Consider the following 16,175-nt stretch of genomic DNA (forward strand, 5'->3'; position numbering starts at 1 on the left):
CTGTTACCAGGGTTCATGTCACCCTTGTGGTGCTGATTAAAGGGACAGTACACTGTAAAATTGTTTTTCCATAAATGTATTTTAAATGACTTGTTATTCCAACTGCAGAGTATAAAATATTTGAGAAATTGCATTTTCGGGTTTGTGTATCTGAAGTAGCTGGTTTTGTGCTTTGAAACCACAGCCTATTACAATGGGTTGAGCTTCAGGTAATATCAGATCTCATTATGTTATCACTTTTATGTACACAGACTTGCTTCCTTATCTTATATTTGTCTGGAACACCAAAGCTCAATACATAGAGAGAACAATGGAAAATGATAATGTTATTACTTAACTATCATGCCCCCCACTGAGGGTGTAATCTCTTCTGCTGGCTGTGTTTACTTAGGCTTGTCAATAGCGTATACGCCAGTATCAAAACTTTCAGTATAGGTTGGGAAACCACAAGCTAAATCAGCTATTTCAAATGCTGAAATATGAGTAAAGGAGCTACTTGCAACCAATTTAATACACTCTAGCAGGTAAAAAGGATCATTGGGAATAATTTAAAGGGGAGAAAGTTTTTGGGTGAACTGTCCCTTTAATCCTGTAGGATTGTGAATGTCTCTTGGCCTATTCTATGGACTCTCGGCTCGGATCCTACCGTAGTATGAGGCCTGCTGTTTAAATACAACCCCTCCGAACGGAGGGTTATGAGTGCCAATCTAGGTTGGCTGTTCGGGCTTCTCGTCTGGGATACGGATCTGTTTTTGCAGACATCACCATGGTTCTTCAGGTCCCCGGGGACTCAGAACTGTTATTCCATTCTTTGAGTGGGAGATGTGTGTGTGACCCATGTGGTCTGGTGTGCCTGATTATTTGCATTTTCACTCGAGGTTCTTCCGGACTCTGACTCTTTAGACTATTAAGCATTTTATTGCAGTGGCAAAGTTTCCTTCCTTTCCGCCTTGGGTGGATCATATGGTCGGGATGTGCGAACATATCTTTCTCTGCTTCAGAGTTATGCTACTCTGAGTTGGTGCAGGGGTTCCCTGCCTTCTGTGGGGAGCTGCAAACCTCCAGCTGTTGCCTGGAAGATAGATCCTTCAAGGATCTCTGGCTGTTGTCTCTTCCATTTCCCTTGGTCTGACCATGGTCTCGATGTTCGGGTGTATTTCCGTCCTCGTTGTAACTCTAGCCTTGGGGCTTGTCAGTGAAGGGGCGAGGTCCGTTACGGAGAGCTGCGCTTCTGGGGTTAGGTAGTTGACCATTTATGCTCGATGCTCCGTTGGGGGCTTCGTGGGCGGTGCCTTAAGTTCGGATGGCGAGCAGGGCACAGGGTTCTCATTCACCTTCGAGTGTCGGTTGCTCCTTTGCTTGTGTGTGTATAGCACGTATTAACGCTTGCTTACGAGATTTCTGTGCGATCCAGGTGCCCTGGTTGCTGAATCTTAGACGGTTAAGATTGGTAGATTGTGAAGTCTATGGACCTTAGAGGTGCGTTCCTCCTTGTAGGAGGCAGCTTATGGATCTTCGTTTGATTACTTTTTCGAGGACCCTGACCCGGGTCTGTGTCTCTCCTTGGATGGGTGTGGATGATTCGATCTCACTCTAGATGTTTGTGGTCCCGCGGGCCTCTCTTCATAGAGGCTGGGGCGCTGTGAGAGATGCCTCATTTTGTGGCTTAGGTTTCAGGTCCTTCTAACGGTTCCCTGCTGTTCTTCTGTCGCATTTACGCTGTTCCTGTAGACTCCAGGTATCCTCACCTGGGTTGGCGATATGGCCGAGGGGTCTCGCCTCTATGGTAGGGTAGGTTTCCGTTGTTTGTTTATTTCCCTTCTCTTCTAGAGCGGGGGGTAGAGTTCTCCAGGCTCGGAGTTACCTTAGTATTGGTAGCGACCTGTGTGCCTTGCCTTGTAAGGGTCTTTTCCCTTCTTGCGTTCCAGAATCCTGGAAGAGGAATTGCGATATAGTGACTGGTTCCTCCGTTCCTGCAGCGGGAGGATGAGGGTTTGATCCCTATGGGTCTCCTGCTATATGTTGGATTATGATATATGGATGCTGAGGATCTGAGGGCCTTCTTCCCTTTGGATGTGTTCCTTGTTTTTAGAGAAGACAGCCGTGTAGGGGTTTCGTACCTGAGCACAATGTCTATCCTGACTCAGGGTAGCATACCAGTTGTTTTAACAGTCAGCGGTCTAACCGGGGGCTTTGTTCCTACGTTGACCCTTCCTTTCTCTTCCGGAAGTCTGGGATTCTTGTCTTTGGTTTTTACTAGCCTTTGGGCTGGGACCAATATCCTAGAGAGAAGATTGGGGGTCGGTTACTCTATGTAGGGTTGACCGTTTTTCTCGGTTCTCTCCTTTGTGAGAGGTCTTGGATGTCCTCCTCTTTTCCGCTGGCGTTCAGTGCTAGGAGGGGGCGCTCCTTGGAGCACGATATTCGGAGGGCTTTGAGCCCTTGGAAGGTTTGCAGCTGAACCCAACTACAGCTATTGCACTTTGAGGGTGTAACCAGCTACGGCTAATTGCACTTTGACTGGGTGTTAGCAAGCTTTGAAACTCCTTCGGTGTTTGGGTTTAGCAACGGTGAGTCAGCTTTCAACCTGGAAGCTGGCCATTGGGAGTTCCTTTTCAGACGGTGGGTGTTCATTTTGGAGAACTCTTTACTAGCTGCTGGGATAATTATCCTATTTCTGCTGTCTCGCTTGCAGATCTAGATCTGATATGAGGCATCGGGGAACTCATGGTTTTCCTGGAATACCTCTTGGGTATGGTTCAGGGTCAGGGATATGAGGGTGTTCCTCGAGTCCTTTTTTGAGACATGTTTCCCTGTGTATGGATCTCTTTTTCTTCGGTCCTTGTTTGTAGGGAGTTTGTCTCCCTGGGCATTGCTATTGTAAGACAACCATGGGTTGTTCTATGTTCTGCAGAGTGGAATGATCCTTTGTATTTTTCTTGAGATTCTGTTCCCCTTTTTGGGGACAGATAGCGGTCCTTGTCTTGGCTGGGTACCTTCATGGGAGTCTTGATCCGTAGGGCTGACTCCACAGAGGTTGTTGGGCTGGACGGACTCTGGGATTGAATGGTTTAGTTTGGCTTTGCTGGTGGTGTAACTAATGTGCAGTTTAACTGGGCTTCGGGTTTTCACCCGTGTCGACTATACTTTTAGGGTGTCGAGTAATCAGGCTGTGATGCCTTTTCGAAGGGGCTGCCTTTTATACCCACCCGTTGTTTGCATTCAGTGTCCTCTAGCTTAAGTATTCTTTTCCCAAAAGTAATGAATGCAGCTGTAAACTCTTCCCTTTTAAGAAGAAAAACATAAATTATGCTTACCTGATAATTTCATTTTCTTCTGAAGGGAAGAGTTCACAGCTCCTGCCCATGTTTTTATCTATGAGGCGGCTGTAATTTTTTGTTCTTCTGGCACCTTTTTTTTCACCCTGATGTTTCTAGTACTGTTCCTTGTTCCCTCAGGAAATATGACTGGGGTATGAGGGAAGTGGGGGAGGTATTTAAGCCTTTGGCTGGGGTGTCTTTGCCTCCTCCTGGTGGCCAGGTTCTATACTTCCCAAAAGTAATGAATGCAGCTGTGGACTCTTCCCTTCAGAAGGAAATTAAATTATCAGGTAAGCATCATTTATGTTTTTGTTTCATTCTACCTCTCAATTAAACCTAATAACTTACAACTGAAATGGTATCTTTGGATGTGAAACATAAACATGGGGTGCCACATAGCCTAGTTGTGCAAGTAGAATGATGCATTCAATACAAATATCAAGATATACTCACATTTGGTGTTGCACCTATAATGTGTGGTGCAAATAGAGCAGGCTGACCTCCCGTGGTACACCAACAGTGTGGGTAATACTCCTCTGAAAATCTCTCTCCAAATGAGGGTTGAGATAAAAAGACGATGATAATATAGCAGGTTGTAAAATAAAAACTTACATTTCTTTAAAATGTTGAAAATAAGCAACACCTTTCTCATATTACAGGCTGTTTCATCAGGCTTAAGTTTTTATTTTAAAACGTCTATATCTGAATTATGAGATTTGATTTTGACTTCCCTGTCCCTTGAAGGGACAGTACAGTCAAAATTAAACTTTCATGATTCAGATAGAGCATGCAATTTTAAACAATTTTCCAAATTACTTTTGTACAGTAGTGTGAACATGTATTTAGTACTCTGATAGCAGTGTTTTGCAACAATATTTGTAGTTTTGCAGCAAAACACTGCTGCAATAAAGTTCTAAAGACACATGCACACTCCTGAGTTCTAATGAGCCTACCTAGTTTTACTCTTCAATAAAATATACCAAGAGAACAAAACAAATTTGATAGCAGAAGTAAATTGGAAAATTGTTAAAATTGCATGCTCTATCTGAATCATAAAAGTTTCATTTTTATTTTACTGTCCCTTTAAGGGTAAAGGTTTTTCACATAAAGGGTTTTCCAATTTACCGTGTAGTTGATTCCAACAGCTAAGGTATATTAGGTATTGTTTATTAAATGACATGACAATAGAAATCCTCTGGGTTTTTCTTTCCTAAGATATGGGGAGTCAATGGCATCATCAATTACTGTTGGGAATATCACTCCTGGCCAGCAGGAGGAGGCAAAGAGCACCACAGCAAAGCTGTTAAGTATCACTTCCCTTCCCACAACCCCTAGTCATTCTCTTTGCCTTTGGTGCAAGGAGGATGTGAAGTTTTGGTGTCTGAATAAGATTTGCTTCAATTAAGTGTTTATTATTTTGAAAGTCAGAGTAGGTTTGCTCTGATCTTTGATCTGTAAGAGGTTTAGCTGTACTCCACGTCAGTCTCTTTAGTAGGGCATTGATGGCTTTCAAGCAGTTAGGAACTTGTGAGGGGGGCCTCACTGCAATTTCTTAACAAGTTGCTGCCCTTATGTAGAAAGCCAGAGTAGGTTTACTCTGTCCTTTCTTATTTTCACAGGTCTCTGAGAGGAGTGGCTTCCTCTTATGCCGGTTGAGCTGCACTGAGTGGTTTAATTCCTGTGATGCATGCAGGATTTCTTATGGCAGGGAGCAGGCAATGTGAGTGACAATGAGACTAAGGGTTAATACTTCATAAATAATAGTATACCCTGGTTATCTTTATTATGGCGTAGAGGTTCCTCAGGGGTTAATGATACCCATTGTTAATTAATTCTTCCTCATATGTGATATTTCATTGGGCAAAGAAGTTTTATGTTGGGCTGAATTTTAGGAGCATTGTCTGTTACATTAGAAGATGCAAAGGAATCCTCTCTTTTATGTTGGTCCTGCACAGGGAACTAAGGTCCTGCACTGAAAATGTTTTTTTCTGAGAGAGGAATAGGAGAAGCCACGTGATGCGTCTCTTCCGCTTTTCAGTGCTCAAGCGGAGAAATGCCATTACTATGCCGACTTGTATAGAAGGTTTCAGCTCGCGCTGTGGCTCTTACTCTCTCCTTTTACTATTTAATCATTCTGGTGTCCTCCTCAGTCAGACTGAGCAGCAGAGGCTTACTGTGGAGCTAGCATTTTCTCTTAAAGGGATATTGGTCCTTATAGAAAGATAGATTTTTTTATTTATTTTTTATTTTATTTATTTTTTTCAATAAAATTGATGCTTGGTCTGAGGGAGATAACATCCAATACCCACATTTAGTATAGTGGTAATCTACTGTCTAGGAAGTGGGAAACCTGGGTTCAAACCCTGAATAGGCCAGGTTAAGCTAAGCTTTAGGATATGTTATCTCTCATGATTCATTTAAAAGCACAGATTTTTTTGCTCCAGACCTATTGCATGTCAAGATAGGTAGCTGATCTATGAGTCTGTTGTCTCCCAGGATGATGCTGTTCAGGCAATGCCACAGCTTTCTCCTCAAAAGTCCCAAGCCTTAATGGTGTCACATGCAGTGCCCTGCAGTTCCTATTAATCTCCTGGAGTAAAAAGTTTTTTGCATGCAGACATTGCTGCCCGGGTATTTTCAGTGATATCTGCGGCATTATCTGCTTTTCCTATGTTAAAGGGATGACGCAAAAGGAACATAAGAGATTCAGTAAGGTTTCTGTCCTATCTGTTGCCACTCAGGTTGTTATTCCTCATTAGCCTAATGAGGAGAATAAGTTGGTAGCCTCTGAGTGTAAAATCTTCCATTCAAACAGTATAATTCCTTCATCTGATACGGAAGTGGTAACCTTCAGATGTACACTTGAACACTGCGTGTATTGTTAAAGGAGGTTTTGGCTACTTGGACAACACCGATATTCCTGTCGTTGTCAACCCTTGGAAGTTTTGCAAACTTGATCATCTCTATGATGTTCCTTCCTATGTGGAAGTTTCTCTAAACGTGCTATGAGGATTTTTCACAGAACTAGGAGAAGCTAGGGATACCTGTCTCCTGTCTTTTAAAGGTTTTTTCCTGTTTCTGATTCCATTAAATACACGGTGCATTGAGTAGAAGAGACTTTTTCTACTGTGGCTCAGAGACTAGCTGCTCCTTTATGGATCCATGGACAAGAAGCTGGAGGATAGCTGCTCCTTTATAGATCCATGGACAAGAAGCTGGAAGCTTATTGATCATCCAGGTTTTCTATGCAAACTGCACTTTTTATTGCCTCTGTGTCAAGTACGGCATCTTTTTGGTGCAATGCCTTATCTAAATAGACTGGGAGCCAAGATATCTGGCTTCGCTGGTCTAGCCTGCAGGGCGTTGTAGCTAAAATCTTGGTCAACTGATGTTTCCTCCAAGTCCAAGCTTCTGACGCTTCCTTAGAAGGGTGAGACCTTGTTTGTACCTGGTCTGGCAGAAATTTCTTCTGATATTACGGGTGGAAAAGGGTCTTTTCTAGCATAAGACAAGAAAAATAGACCTTAAGGACGTCGGAGTAATTTTCGTTTCTTTTGTAACTTCTAAGGACAGTCTTCCTCTTTCTCTTCCAAGTGGAAAAATTCTATTCCAATCTGTCGTGGTTCCCAAATAAGAGGGACTTTTTCGTCCTTGTTTAGACCTAAAGTTTCTCATCAAGTTTCTCAAAGTAGCATCCTTCAAAACAGAGACCATTTGTTCCATGCTTCCCTTTGTGCAAGAGGGTCAGCATGACGACAATAGACCTGAAGGATGCGTATATTCATGTTCCCATCCACAGGGATCATCAAGTTCATGAGATTTGCCTTTCTAGACAAACTCTTTCAGTTTGCAGCTCTTCTGTTTGGCCTTGCCACAGTTACCAGAATCTTCTCTAAGTTCTGGGGGCTCCCTTGGCAGTGATCAGGTCTCAGGGAATTGTAGTGGCGACCTACCTGGACGTCATATTGGTTCAGGCGCCATATTTTCAAAAAGCAATCTCTCATTAAGAGATATTGTTGTCTTTTTCACGTTCACACGGATGGAAAGTGAATCTGGAAAATAGTTCCCTTGTTCCAGCTACAAGGGTAGTTTTCTTGGGGACCATAATAGTATCCCTATCTAGGGAAATATTTCAAACAGAGGTCAGAAAATCAAAGATTTTTGCCTCTTGCCTCTTTCTGCAGTCTACTGTTAGGCATCAGTGACTCATTGTATGGGGGTAATTGGTATCATGGTCGCTGTCATGGACATCATTCCCTTTGCTCTATTCCATTTGAGAGCTCTTCTGTTTTGCATGCTCAGTCTATGGAACGGGGATCATACAGATCTGTCTCATCAGATAGATCTAGATCAGTCGTCTAGAGACTCTTTCACTTGGTGGCTTTTTCAGGGGCATCTGTCTCAGGGCATATCCTTTCCTGAGAACTTTCTGGCTTATAGTCACCACAAACGCCAGCCTGTTGGGCTGGGGAGCAGTCTGGGACAATGCTCTGATGGATTGGCCTCAGTTGTCCTTAGCCCGGTTTATCAGGTTAAAGTCGGACAAGATCTCCTCAGTGGCTGACATCAACCACCAGGGGGAAACTCAGAGTTCCTGTCAGGGTGCCAGAAATCAGACTGAGACAAAATAATCACACCTTTATTAATAACAAAAATAATAAAAAGTCCACAAGTCAAATAACAAGCCAGGAGTCAAAACCAGAGCTGGTAGTCAGACGAGCCGAGTCATGAGCCAAAACGAGTAGTCAGATGAGCTGGAATAAGGAACAAGGGCATAAGCCAGGGATCAGAAACCAGAAGAGACGTCAGACTAGCCAGGTAATACACAGAACTGGAACACAGGAACTCACAAACAGGTCTGAGACCATGCAAGGGCAAAGCATACTGAACAGAGGCCCTTTAAATAATAAGAGATGACATCACAATTCTGAGACTGCAACCTGTCTCACACGGATGATGTACAACAGTCCGGCCATAAGAGGGTGTGCAGGAAATGAGCAGCATCACACACTCTGAACCAGATTCATCAAGAAAGGTGAGTAAAATGGCGGCCAGCAGCACATGGCAAACAAAGGAGGGAAAAAACCCTGACAGTACCCTCCCCTCAACGACCCCTCCCCCGCGTGAGGACAAAATGCTTATTGGGGAAACGGGCATTGAAGGCACGGAGGAGGGCGGGAGCCTGAACATTAGAGGAGGAAACCCATGAACTCTCCTTCGGAACATAACTCATCCAGTGAACCAAATACTGTACACGGCCCCTGGACATACAAGAGTCAGTAATGCTGCTGACTTCATATTCTTCATGGTTGTCAACAAAGATAGGACGGGGACAAGGCAACACAGTGGTAAACGGATTACAAACCAATGGTTTCAAGAGGGAGAAATGAAAAACATTGAAGATGCGCATTGCAGGAGGAAGGTCAAGAGCGTTTAACCGGCCGTGTAGGACAAAACTTTAAAAGGTGACCCTGTAACCCGCAATAGAGGCAGAGCCCCTCCCTCCTCCTAAAGGCCCTCTCTGCCATGGAGAGACACATAAATCCCAACTGCATCGGCACAGCAGTACCTGGTGACTCGGGACCTGGAGACATGGGAGGAAAGGGAGGCATGGGTTGGAACGACAACGTAGGAGACAACGGTACAGCAGGCTTCCACAAACACGCTCCTTGAAAGAGGGCCTCAGTCTGATGACAATTAGGATTTAAAAAGACACAAAAGTCTCGACATCCTCTGGTAAATCTCTGGCAGCAACTTTGTCTTTAATCGCATAAAAAAAAACATGAATGAATGCGGCAACAAGGGCTTCATTGTTCCAACCAACCAACCTCTGCGGCAAGTGTACAGAGCTCAATGGCATACTGAGCAACAGATCTCATACCTTGCTGCATGGACATGAGTCGTTTGGCAGCAGAGGAGGAGCGAGCCAGAACATCAAATACCTTTCAAAAGGAGGCCACAAATTCAGGGTAATTAGAAATCACAGGTTTATTAGTCTCCCACAAGGGATTAGCCCAGGCAAGGTCCGTGTCAGAGTAAAAAGATGAGAAATCCCACCTGTCACGCATACCAGACAGCTAAGGATACCCCCAACACCCACTACAACCTCACCCCTGTTGTTTATCAGTGGTTTTGGGCTCCTCAGAGCAACCACCATCTCTGGAAGCTTTTGGTTGCATGGTTTTGTGTTCCAAACTTGTTTAGAAAAGAGCTCGTGTATGACCAGGAAAACCCTCCTAGGCTGGCCGGGCTCCTGGAACTCCCGGTCGGCCGCCTCACAACGGACACCCGCCTAACCCCTCTCAGGCTGTCCAGGCTCCTGGAACTCCCGGTCGGCCACAAGACAGCAGGACACCCGCTAACTTTACCCCTGGTCGCTCCAGCAACCATGTGCCCCAGAGCTCCGCTCTTTTGGGGATTAGTAGCCCCTAGGGAGGACAAGAGGTGGACAAATTACCGGAGGGGAGCTCCTTTGGGAACCGGGGTTTTTGGACACCCCTAACCCCATAACTTCAACGGACTGTAACTCTGGTCCCCAGTAACAAATCATGATGATTTTTGGACTGTGAAATCTGGGGACCGAGAGCTTTAAAATGGATCACCCCGAACCGCCACCCCTATGTATTGAGATTATGTGGGACTGTGGCTCCTATGGAGGCGCCGGTCAGTCTGGAGGGGCGGGAAAATAGTGGGATTGTCCTTTGTATTATCAAGATGAGCTGTGTGTATAAAAGGAGTGTATGTTGTACAATAAAATCAGTTCCTGTTTCACCTGAAGGCTAGACTGTCTAGTTATTTAGGTGAGCTCCAGCTAAAATCCCTTTCTTCTGTTAAGTGTGATCAGTCCACGGGTCATCATTACTTGTGGGATATTAACTGCTCCCCTACAGGAAGTGCAAGAGGATTCACCCAGCAGAGTTGCTATATAGCTCCTCCCCTCTACGTCACCCCCAGTCATTCTCTTGCACCCAACGACTAGATAGGATGTGTGAGAGGACTATGGTGATATATTTAGTTTTTATATCTTCAATCAAAAGTTTGTTATTTTATAATAGCACCGGAGTGTGTTATTCCTTCTCTGGTAGAATTTGAAGAAGAATCTACCTGAGTTTTTCTATGATTTTAGCCGGAGTAGTTAAGATCATATTGCTGTTTCTCGGCCATCTGAGGAGAGGTAAACTTCAGATCAGGGGACAGCGGGCAGATTAATCTGCAAAGAGGTATGTAGCAGCTTATTATTTTCTGACATGGAATTGATGAGAAAATCCTGCCATACCGTTATAATGTAAACTCAGCCTTGAATGCAGTAGATGTAGCTGATATCAGGCTGTCATGTATGTATATTTTACACTTCAGTTTTCTGGGAAATGGTACTTCTCTGGCTTTTAAACTGTATACATAGACTTAACCTATTTTGCAGGGACTTGCAATAGGTTTTAAATGACAATTAATTATTGAGGTAAAACGTTTTTTTGCTGGCATGTAAAAACGTTTTTTTCTCTGAGGTACTGGGTGAAAAATGTTTTGGGCACTTTTTTTCCACTTGGCAATAGTTTTGATTTAAATTAGAGCAGTTCACTGATCCCTCTCACTGTTATGTGTGTGGGGGAGGGGCCATTTTGGTGCTTTCACTATGCATCAGAAAAACTCAGTCAGAGGTTCATTTTCTTCCTGCATGATCCGGTTCATCTCTACAGAGTTCAGGGATCTCAAGAGTCTTTTTTGAGGGAAGTAATCATTCACAGCAGAGCTGTGCTGATTGTATTGACTGTGATATAAAAAACGTTTGTGTATTTTTTTCTGCTGCCTGGGTTAGTTATCATTTGCTGAGGGGAACAATCCTTTGCTAAAACTGTATATTCTGACAAAGATTGATGCTATAACTTAATTATTTTATCTGTTATAATATTTTCTGTGCTTCTTAAAGGCACAGTTCGTTTTCATATTATTTGTAAATTACTTTGAAAAGTATTTCCAAGTTGCTGTTTATTTGCTAGTGTGTTAAACATGTCTGATTCAGAGGAATATCTCTGTGCTATATGTGTTAATGCCAAAGTGGAGCCCAATAGAAATTTATGTACTAAATGTATTGATGCTACTTTAAAAAATAGTCAATCTGTACAAATTGAACATATTTCACCAAACAACGAGGGGAGAGTTATGCCGACTAACTCGCCTCACGTGTCAGTACCTGCATCTCCCGCTCAGGAGGTGCGTGATATTGTAGCGCCGAGTGCATCTGGGCGGCCATTACAAATCACATTACAAGATATGGCTACTGTTATGACTGAAGTTTTGGCTAAACTACCAGAACTAAGAGGTAAACGTGATCACTCTGGGATGAGAACAGAGTGCGCTGATAATGCAAGGGCCATGTCTGATACTGCGTCACAGTTTGCAGAACGTGAAGACGGAGAGCTTCATTCTGTGGGTGACGGTTCTGATCCAAATAAACTGGACTCAGACATTTCAAATTTTAAATTTAAGCTTGAGAACCTCCGTGTGTTACTAGGGGAGGTATTAGCGGCTCTGAATGATTGTAACACAGTTGCAATCCCAGAAAAAATGTGTAGGTTGGATAAATATTTTGCGGTACCGACGAGTACTGACGTTTTTCCTATACCTAAGAGACTTACTGACATTGTTACTAAGGAGTGGGATAGACCCGGTGTGCCTTTCTCACCCCCTCCTATATTCAGAAAAATGTTTCCAATAGACGCCGCCACACGGGACTTATGGCAAATGGTCCCTAAGGTGGAGGGAGCAGTTTCTACTTTAGCTAAGCGTACCACTATCCCAGTGGAGGATAGCTGTGCTTTTTCAGATCCAATGGATAAAAAATTAGAGGGTTACCTTAAGAAAATGTTTGTTCAACAAGGGTTTATATTGCAACCTCTTGCATGTATTGCGCCTGTCACGGCTGCAGCAGCATTTTGGTTTGAGTCTCTGGAAGAGACACTTCAATCATCCACACTAGATGACATCACACACAAACTTAAATTCCTTAAGTTAGCTAATTCATTTATTTCAGATGCCGTAGTACATTTAACTAAACTTGCGGCTAAAAATTCAGGATTCGCCATTCAGGCACGCAGAGCTCTGTGGCTAAAATCCTGGTCAGCTGATGTTACGTCTAAATCTAAATTGCTTAATATTCCTTTCAAAGGGCAGACCTTATTCGGGGCCGGCTTGAAAGAGATTATTGATGACATTACAGGAGGTAAAGGTCATGCCCTGCCTCAGGACAAGGCCAAAGCCAAGACTAGACAGTCCAATTTTCGTTCCTTTCGTAATTTCAAAGCAGGAGCAGCATCAACTTCCTCTGCACCAAAACAGGAAGGAGCTGTTGCTCGCTACAGACAAGGCTGGAAACCTAACCAGTCCTGGAACAGGGGCAAACAGGCCAGAAAACCTGCTGCTGCCCCTAAGACAGCATGAATTGAGGGCCCCCGATCCGGGACCGGATCTAGTGGGGGGCAGACTTTCCCTCTTCGCCCAGGCTTGGGCAAGAGATGTTCAGGATCCCTGGGCGTTAGAGATCATATCTCAGGGATACCTTCTGGACTTCAAATCCTCTCCCCCAAGAGGGAGATTTCATCTGTCAAGGTTGTCAACAAACCTAACAAAGAAGGAAGCGTTTCTACGCTGCGTACAAGATCTTTTATTAATGGGAGTGATCCATCCAGTTCCGCGGTTGGAACAAGGACAAGGGTTTTACTCAAATCTGTTTGTAGTTCCCAAAAAGAGGGAACCTTCAGGCCAATCTTGGATTTAAAGATCCTAAACAAATTCCTAAGAGTTCCATCGTTCAAGAAGGAAACTATTCGAACAATTTTGCCCATGATCCAAGAGGGTCAGTACTTGACCACAGTGGATTTAAAGGATGCTTACCTTCACATACCGATTCACAGAAGTCATTACCGGTATCTAAGGTTTGCCTTTTTAGACAGGCATTACCAGTTTGTAGCTCTTCCATTCGGACTGGCTACGGCTCCAAGAATCTTCACAAAGGTTCTGGGCACTCTTCTGGCGGTACTAAGACCGCGAGGAATTTCAGTAGCTCCGTACTTAGACGACATACTGATACAAGCTTCAAGCTTTCAAACTGCCAAATCTCATACAGAGATAGTACTGGCATTTCTAAGGTCGCATGGATGGAAAGTGAACGAAGAGAAAAGTTCTCTCTTTCCACTCACAAGAGTTCCCTTCCTGGGGACTCTGATAGATTCTGTAGAAATGAAGATTTACCTGACAGAGGACAGGTTAACAAAACTTCAAAATGCATGCCGTGTCCTTCATTCCATTCAAGAGACCAGAAATTCTCTTCTATGGTGGCTTTATCGGTCACATCTGTCCAGGGGAATGCCATTCAACAGGCCAGACTGGTCAATTGTAACAACAGACGCCAGCCTACTAGGTTGGGGCGCTGTCTGGAATTCTCTGAAGGCTCAGGGACTATGGAATCAGGAGGAGAGTCTTATTCAAATAAACATTCTGGAATTGAGAGCAGTCCTCAATGCTCTTCTGGCTTGGCCCCAGTTAGCAACTCGGGGGTTCATCAGGTTCCAGTCGGACAACATCACGACTGTAGCTTATATCAACCATCAGGGAGGGACAAGAAGCTCCCTAGCAATGATGGAAGTATCGAAGATAATTCGCTGGGCAGAGTCTCACTCTTGCCACCTGTCTGCAATCCACATCCCGGGAGTGGAGAACTGGGAGGCGGATTTCTTAAGTCGTCAGACTTTTCATCCGGGGGAGTGGGAACTTCATCCAGAGGTCTTTGCCCAAATACTTCCACGTTGGGGCAAACCAGAGATAGATCTCATGGCGTCTCGACAGAACGCCAAGCTTCCGCGCTACGGGTCCAGATCCAGGGATCCGGGAGCGGTCCTGATAGATGCCTTGACAGCACCATGGACCTTCAGGATGGCTTATGTGTTTCCACCTTTCCCGATGCTTCCTCAATTGATTGCCAGAATCAAACAGGAGAAAGCATCAGTGATTCTAATAGCGCCTGCATGGCCACGCAGGACTTGGTATACAGATCTGGTGGACATGTCATTCTGTCCACCTTGGTCGTTACCTCTGAAACAGGACCTTCTGATTCAGGGTCCTTTCAAACATCAAAATCTAACTTCTCTGAAGCTGACTGCTTGGAAATTGAACGCTTGATCTTATCAAAGCGTGGTTTTTCTGAGTCAGTTATTGATACCTTAATACAGGCTAGGAAGCCTGTCACCAGAAAGATTTACCATAAAATATGGCGTAAATACCTATATTGGTGCGAATCCAAAGGTTACTCTTGGAGTAAGGTTAGGATTCCTAGGATATTGTCTTTTCTACAAGAAGGTTTAGAAAAGGGGTTATCCGCGAGTTCCTTAAAGGGACAGATCTCAGCTCTGTCCATTCTGTTACACAAGCGTCTGTCAGAAGTTCCAGACGTTCAGGCTTTTTGTCAGGCTTTGGCCAGGATTAAACCTGTGTTTAAAGCTGTGGCTCCACCATGGAGTTTAAACCTTGTTCTTAACGTTTTACAGGGTGTTCCGTTTGAACCCCTTCATTCCATTGATATAAAGTTGTTATCTTGGAAAGTTCTATTTTTAATGGCTATTTCCTCGGCTCGAAGAGTCTCTGAGTTATCAGCCTTACATTGTGATTCTCCTTATTTGATTTTTCACTCGGATAAGGTAGTTCTGCGTACTAAGCCTGGGTTCTTACCTAAGGTAGTCACTAACAGGAATATCAATCAGGAGATTGTTGTTCCATCCTTGTGCCCAAATCCTTCTTCGAGGAAGGAACGTCTTTTGCACAATCTGGATGTAGTTCGTGCCCTTAAATTTTATTTACAGGCAACTAAAGATTTTCGACAAACGTCTTCCCTGTTTGTCGTTTACTCTGGTCAGAGGAGAGGTCAAAAAGCTTCTGCTACCTCTCTCTCTTTTTGGCTTCGTAGCATAATTCGTTTAGCTTATGAGACTGCTGGACAGCAGCCTCCTGAAAGAATTACAGCTCATTCCACTAGAGCTGTGGCTTCCACTTGGGCCTTTAAGAATGAGGCCTCTGTTGAACAGATTTGCAAGGCTGCAACTTGGTCTTCGCTTCATACTTTTTCCAAATTTTACAAATTTGACACTTTTGCTTCCTCGGAGGCTATTTTTGGGAGAAAGGTTCTTCAGGCAGTGGTTCCTTCTGTATAAAGAGCCTGCCTATCCCTCCCGTCATCTGTGTACTTTTGCTTTGGTATTGGTATCCCACAAGTAATGATGACCCGTGGACTGATCACACTTAACAGAAGAAAACATAATTTATGCTTACCTGATAAATTCCTTTCTTCTGTAGTGTGATCAGTCCACGGCCCGCCCTGTTTTTTAAGGCAGGTAAATATTTTTTAAATTATACTCCAGTCACCACTACACCCTTGGCTTCTCCTTTCTCGTTGGTCCTTGGTCGAATGACTGGAGGTGACGTAGAGGGGAGGAGCTATATAGCAACTCTGCTGGGTGAATCCTCTTGCACTTCCTGTAGGGGAGCAGTTAATATCCCACAAGTAATGATGACCCGTGGACTGATCACACTACAGAAGAAAGGAATTTATCAGGTAAGCATAAATTATGTTTTCCTGAGCTACATAGCAGCCTGTTGCAGGCAGAGAAAGGATCCTCAGGCAGAGCTAACCAGCCTGGGTAGCTGGAGTCTGTCACAGGGTGGGACCCTGGGTACTGATGCTGTCGGGCTTCAGGGGTGGCTACAGGCTGTGGTCACTTGCCAGCTACATAGCTGCAGTCGGCAGGGAGGAAGCAGGACCCGTTTGGCGGAGCTACCCAGTCGGGGTAGCCGGGGTATCCGTCACAT

General features: G+C 44.2%; 1 protein-coding gene across 2 annotated transcripts in view; it reads left to right on the top strand.

The window, feature by feature from the left end:
- AP3D1 (adaptor related protein complex 3 subunit delta 1) overlaps positions 1–16,175 on the top strand; it is a 419,857-nt gene that overhangs the window by 350,900 nt on the left and 52,782 nt on the right. The gene's annotated exons all lie outside the window — the stretch shown is intronic.

Source organism: Bombina bombina, chromosome 2, assembly GCF_027579735.1.
Source record: "Bombina bombina isolate aBomBom1 chromosome 2, aBomBom1.pri, whole genome shotgun sequence".
NCBI lineage: Eukaryota > Metazoa > Chordata > Amphibia > Anura > Bombinatoridae > Bombina > Bombina bombina.